Source organism: Nicotiana sylvestris, chromosome 11 (assembly GCF_000393655.2).
Source record: "Nicotiana sylvestris chromosome 11, ASM39365v2, whole genome shotgun sequence".
In the NCBI taxonomy this organism is placed as follows: domain Eukaryota; kingdom Viridiplantae; phylum Streptophyta; class Magnoliopsida; order Solanales; family Solanaceae; genus Nicotiana; species Nicotiana sylvestris.
The window spans coordinates 104965934-104972802 of NC_091067.1; the positions used below are offsets into that span (position 1 = coordinate 104965934).

At 40.3% G+C, this 6869-nt stretch overlaps 2 pseudogenes; both read left to right on the forward strand.

Moving 5' to 3' along the window:
• Positions 1–15: 15 nt before the first annotated feature.
• LOC104238716 (uncharacterized) lies at positions 16–1896 on the forward strand (annotated as a pseudogene).
• A 3013-nt stretch (positions 1897–4909) lies between these two features.
• Positions 4910–6598, forward strand: LOC104211801 (uncharacterized; annotated as a pseudogene).
• Positions 6599–6869: the final 271 nt, after the last annotated feature.

Below are 6869 nucleotides of genomic sequence, written 5' to 3' on the forward strand. Positions count from 1 at the left end.
GTTACACTCATTTCAATGAAGAAATCAACACAATCTCTAAAATCCATAGTGTCTTCACTTATTGGCCCTCCAGAAATCTATGTTAAACAAACATCTTCATCCACCATTCCACAATCTGCAGCCTACACTGTAAGCAGTCCCTTTATGGACTTGATGGTTTCAAATTTCAACTCCACAAAAGCACAACCCCCTAATATGGGCTACACTGAAAATATGTCACCTACCTGTCTTTCTACTATTAACCCTTGTTTAGATTTCTTCTTTCACGTTGTTCCTGATACTCCACCTCCATCCCTTACTAAATATTTGCAATGTGCATGGGATCATGATTCTTTAACCGCCTTGAAACTAATATGCAATTTGCGCGGTGTTCGTGGCACTGGCGAATCTGACAAGGAAGGTTACTACACTGCTGCCTTGTGGCTTCATAGTCTCCACCCTAAGACCCTTGCCTGTAATTTAGAGTCGATGGCGAATTTCGGGTATTTCAAGGATTTGCCTGAGATTCTATACAGGCTACTTGAAGGAGCTGATGTGAGAAAAAAAAACTAAAAAAGAATGGAGAAGGAGAAAGTTAAACGGAGAACCGTTTAGACTTAGAGCTCAGAGACCATTTGGAGAACCTAAATTATCTTATGAGAAGACAGTTGAAATTAAGAAACAGAAGAGAATAGAGATGGCCAAAAAAGTTGTTGAGAGGTATAGACATGATCCTGATTATAGATTCTTGCATGAATGTGTATCTGATCTTTTTGCGGATTACCTGAAGTTAGATCTTGAGTTGTTGAGAACTAGGAAATGGAGACGGATCAGCCTTGCAGCTAAATGGTGTCCTTCTCTAGATTCGTCTTTTGATAAGAGAACACTTTTATGCGAAACCATTGCAAGGAAGGTATTTTCAAGAGAGTCATATCATAAATATGAAGGAATTGAGGATGCACATTACGCGTATAGAGTGAGGAATCGATTGAGGAAAGAAGTTCCAGTGCCCTTATGTGAAGCTCTGGAGTTGCCTGAGGTTTATGTTGGGCAAAATGATTGGGGTTGGATTCCTTACAATAGGGTGGCCTCAGTTGCTATGGAATTGTACAAAGACAAGTTTTTGAAACATGACAGATATAACAGTATCTTGAGAAAGTAAAACAAGGAAAGGCCAAGATTGTTGCAGGTGTGCTGCTGCCTCATCAGATAATAAAGAATTTTTTTGGTCCGTGGAAGTGCAAGGACGAGCAAGTTACTGAGTTGCAATGGAAGAGAATGGTAGATGACTTGTCCCAAAAGGGGAAACTGAAAAATTGTCTTGCTCTTTGTGATGTCTCGGCCAGCATGCGGGGTAGTCCAATGGAGGTTTCAGTGGCGCTAGGAGTTCTCGTTTCAGAATTAAGTGTCGAGCCTTGGAAAGGGAAATTGATAATATTCAGCAAGAAACCAAAGCTTCAACTAGTTGAGGGGGAGGATTTAAGGTCCAAGGTTGGGATTGTGAGAAAAATGGATTAGGGAATGAACACTGATTTTCAAAAGGTGTTTGATCTAATACTACAAGTAGTTGTGGATAGGAAACTAAAGGAGGATGAGATGATAAAGAAACTCTTTGTGTTTAGTGATATGGAGTTTGATAAGGCCTTTGCTAATCCATGGGAGACAGATTATGAAGCTATTGTTAGAAAATTTAGTGAGAAAGATTATGGGAATTGCATGCCCCAGATTGTGTTTTGGAATGTCAGGGATTCAATAGCTACACATGTGATTGCAAACCAGAAAGGAGTTGCACTAGTGAGTGGGTTTTCAAAGAATTTGCTGAAACTATTCTTGAAAGAAAGGGACTTTCATCCTGAAGCTATCACGGAAGCAGCAATTTCTGGGAAAGAGTATCAAAAACTAGTTGTTCTTGATTGACGTATCAAACTTGAGAAGGTTAAAGTGCATGGAAAATAATTCAATTGGACAGATTCTGTTGATGAAAGCTTCTACAATTGACTGGATACTTTGTTGATGTTGTTAGGACAGTTTTCTTTGTGGCATTATCGCCAAGAACTTGAAATTTAGCACACTACAAGATGGTTATTTCTTGTGAAGAAAGTGAGTATAAGCTTCGGTTGATTTTAATCCCTTTTCTGTCACGACTCCGATTCGCCCTCCGTGAACCATCGTGACGGCACCTAGTCCTACGACTAGGTAAGCCTAAATTGCGGAAGATAACCCAAGTTGCGGAAGTAAAATAATTTAAAATAGAATTAAAAAAAATAATACAGTTTTTAAAAGTGCCGCTCGGCATACATAACATTTAACTCTCAGAAACCAATACATATCTCCAAGAACCGGAAACCCATGAACAATCTAAGGATCACTGCACAAACTAACTCTAGAATATCTAACAAGGGAAAGAAATACAAAAGGGCAAATGTTTAAAAAGCTAGAATAGAAAGGGACTCCTCGGTCTGCGGACGCGGCAGATATACCTTGAAGTTGCTGGAGCAGTCGCCTCGCCTCAAGGGTGATAGTACCGAGTCGCAGTACCTGGATCTGCACATGAAAAACATGCGCAGAAGGGGTATGAGTACACCACAGCAGTACTCAGTAAGTGCCAAGCCTAACCTCGGTCGGGTAGTGACGAGGAAAGTTAGGGCCCTACTGATGTTAAATAAAGTATAAAGTTTGACAGTGTAGAGCAGGACAGTATAAATAAATACAACAGTGAAAGTAACAGAGGATATAAAAAGGGAAACAACAACTATTAAAGAGACAAGTCAAAACACAGAAAGAAATGCGACTTAGCACCAAAATAACAACCGAGGATCATACATAACATTTAACTCTCAGAAACCAATACATATCTCCAAGACCCGGAAACCCATGAACAATCTAAGGATCACTGCACAAACTAACTCTAGAATATCTAACAAGGGAAAGAAATACAAAAGGGCAAATGTTTAAAAAGCTAGAATAGAAAGGGACTCCTCGGTCTGCGGACGCGGCAGATATACCTCGAAGTTGCTGGAGCAGTCGCCTCGCCTCAAGGGTGATAGTACCGAGTCGCAGTACCTGGATCTGCACATGAAAAACATGCGCAGAAGGGGTATGAGTACACCACAGCAGTACTCAGTAAGTGCCAAGCCTAACCTCGGTCGGGTAGTGACGAGGAAAGTTAGGGCCCTACTGATGTTAAATAAAGTATAAAGTTTGACAGTGTAGAGCAGGACAGTATAAATAAATACAACAGTGAAAGTAACAGAGGATATAAAAAGGGAAACAACAACTATTAAAGAGACAAGGCAAAACACAGAAAGAAATGCGACTTAGCACCAAAATAACAACCGAGGATCTCCCAGGATACCATCATGTAGTTCCATATGTATATATCCAATGGATCTCCCGGGGTCCCGTCCCATAGTCCAACTCATAGTGCGCGGAGATCTACCAAAATTCCGTTCCGTAGTCCTAAATGTAAATACCCAGTACTAGAAAAATCTACTAGGTGCATTCCCATAGTTCAATATAACTGTGCAGGGGGATCTACCAGAATTCAACATTCGTAGTCCCAAAATAAACAGACAATGGGGAGCTATCAGAATCCCACATCCGTAGTCCCAAAATAAATACACAGCAGCAACGGAAAAATATACAGAAATGACAAAATTTCATATTAAGGAAACAAGTGATTCTAGCCTAGCATGGTACACAGAATTCAGGTAAGGCAGTTTGAGCAAGTAAAGCAATTAAGTCACTTAGACATGCTTTCCTAAGCTAACAACATGCTTAATAGTGCAAGTAATAACAATAGGAAAGGAAACATACTAGTAGTTACTTAAAGAAAATGGATTTTCAACAATTAGCACAAGTATGCACTCGTCACCTCATGTACAAGGCATTTCAATTACCAAATATACCAAATCCTAAGGGGAAGGTCCCCCACACAAGGTTAGACAAGCCACTTACCTCGAACCGGCTCAATAATCAACCCGAAACCACGCTTTTGCCACGAGTACTCGACTCCAAATGGCCCAAATCTATTCAATTCAATTGCATAATATAAATAACACTTCAAGTAACTGATTCTACAAAGAAATTCTAAGCTAATACGCGAAATTAGGTAAAATGACCAAAATGCCCCTCGGGCCCACGTCTCGGAATCAGGTAAAACTATATTTTTAGAATCCTCATACTCCCATGAGTTCATGCATACCAAAATTATCCAACGGTCAAATTCCCAATCAAAAGTCGAATTCTGGGTCTAAGAACTTTCTTCCAAATTTTCCCCAATTTTCATCTCCAATCCGAAATTAAATGATGAAACTAACTATAGATTGATGGAATATAACTAGAAAGGGTTAAAGAATCGTTACCTAATGATCTCCTCTTCAATTTCCTCTCAAAATCGCCCTCTCCCGAGCTCCAAATCGAATTTCCAACTTTTGAAACTAAACCTTCGATATTTCATATTTTTGCCCAGCTGTTTCCGCATCTGTGGTCCTGTGACCGCTTCTGCGGTCCCGCATTTGCGGAACAATGGTCGCATTTTTGACTTTTCACTTAAGGCCTAGATTTCCGCATCTGCGGCTATCCTTTCGCAGATGTGGGGCCGCTTCTGCAGTGAAGACCCCACTTTTGCGGTCCCTGCTGCCTTTCCTCCTTTTCCGCTTCTGCGTTAGATCCGTCGCTTCTGCCGCTCCACACCTGCGGTCCCACACTCACAGGTGCAGTTATGACAGAAGAACAACTGAAGCTGCAACTCCAAAGTCCCAAAATCATTCCGTCAACCATCCGAAATCATCTCGAGGCCCCTGGGACCTCAACCAAACCTACCAACATATCCCATAACTCCATTAAAACTTGTTCCAACCTTTGGAACATGCAAAACAACATCAAAACACCTATTTTTCATCGGATTCAAACCTAAGAATTCTAAAATATGTCACCTACCTATCTTTTTACTACCAACCCTTGTTTAGATTTCTTCTTTCACATTGTTCCTGATACTCCTCCTCAATCCCTTACTAAATATTTGCAATGTGCATGGGATCATGATTCTTTAACCGCCTTGAAACTAATATGCAATTTGCGTAGTGTTCGTGGCACTGGCAAATCTTACAAGGAATGTTACTACATTGCTGCCTTGTGGGTTCATAGTCTCCACCCTAAGACCCTTGCCTGTAATTTAGAGTCGATGGCGAATTTCGGGTATTTCAAGGATTTGCCCGAGATTCTATACAGGCTACTTGAAGGAGCTGATGTGAGAGAAAAAGCTAAAAAATAATGGAGAAGGAGAAAGTTAAACGTAGAACCGTTTAGACTTAGAGCTCAGAGACCATTTGGAGAACCTAAATTATCTTATGAGAAGACAATTGAAATTAAGAAACATAAGAGAATAGAGATGGCCAAAATGGCTATTAAGAGGTATAGACATGATACTGATTATAGATTCTTGCATGAATGTGTATCTGATCTTTTTGCGGATTACCTGAAGTTAGATCTTGAATTGTTGAGAACTAGGAAATGGAGACGGATCAGCCTTGCAGCTAAATGGTTCCCTTCTCTAGATTCGTCTTTTGATAAGAGAACACTTTTATGCGAAAACATTGCAAGGAAGGTATTTCCAAGAGAGGCATATCCTGAATATGAAGGAATTGAGGATGCACATTACGCGTATAGAGTGAGGGATCGATTGAGGAAAGAAGTTCTAGTGACCTTACGTGAAGCTCTAGAGTTGCCTGAGGTTTATATTGGGTAAAATGATTGGGGTTGGATTCCTTACAATAGGGTGGCCTCAGTTTCTATGGAATTGTACAAAGACAAGTTTTTGAAACATGATAGATATAGATTTGAATGGTATCTTGAGAAAGTAAAACAGGGAAAGGACAAGATTGCTGCAGGTGTGCTGCTGGCTCTTCAGATAATAAAGAAATTGTTTGGTCCGTGGAAGTGCAAAGGCGAGCAAGTTGCGGAGTTTCAATGGAAGAGAATGGTAGATGGCTTGTCCCAAAAGGGGAAACTGAAAAATTGTCTTGCTCTTTGTGATATCTCGGCCAATATGAGGGGTAGTCCAATGGAGGTTTCAGTGGCGCTAGGCGGTCTCGTTTCAGAATTAATTTTCGAGCCTTGGAAAGGGAAGTTGATAATATTCAGCAAGAACCCAAAGCTTCAACTAGTTGAGGGGGAGGATTTAAGGTCCAAGGTTGGGATTGTGAGAAAAATGGATTGGGGAATGATCACTGATTTTCAAAAGGTGTTTGATCTAATACTACAAGTAGCTGTGGATGAGAAACTAAAGGAGGATGAGATGATAAAGAAACTCTTTGTGTTTAGTGATATGAAGTTTGATAAGGCCTATGCTACTCCATGGGAGACAGATTATGAAGCTATTGTTAGAAAATTTAGTGAGAAAGATTATGGGAATTGCGTGCCGCAGATTGTGTTTTGGAATGTGAGGGATTCAATAGCTACACCTGTGATTGCAAACTAGAAAGGAGTTGCACTAGTGAGTGGGTTTTCAAAGAATTTGCTGAAACTATTCTTGAAAGAAAGGAACTTTCATCCTGAAGCTATCATGGAAGCAACAATATCTGGGAAAGAGTATCAAAAGCTAGTTGTGCTTGATTGATGTATCAAACTTGAGAAGGTGAAAATGCATGGAAATTCAATTGGATAGATTCTGTTGGTGAAAGCTTCTACAATTGACTGGATTTTTTGTTTATATTGTTAGGACTGTTTTCTTTGTGGCATTGTCGACAAGAACTTGAAATTTAGGACACTACAATATGGTATTTCTTGTGAAGAAAGCGAGTATAAGCTTCGGTTGATTCTAATCCCTTTTCCGTCACGATCCCGGTTCGTCCTCCGTGAACCATCATGACGACACCTAGTCCTACTAC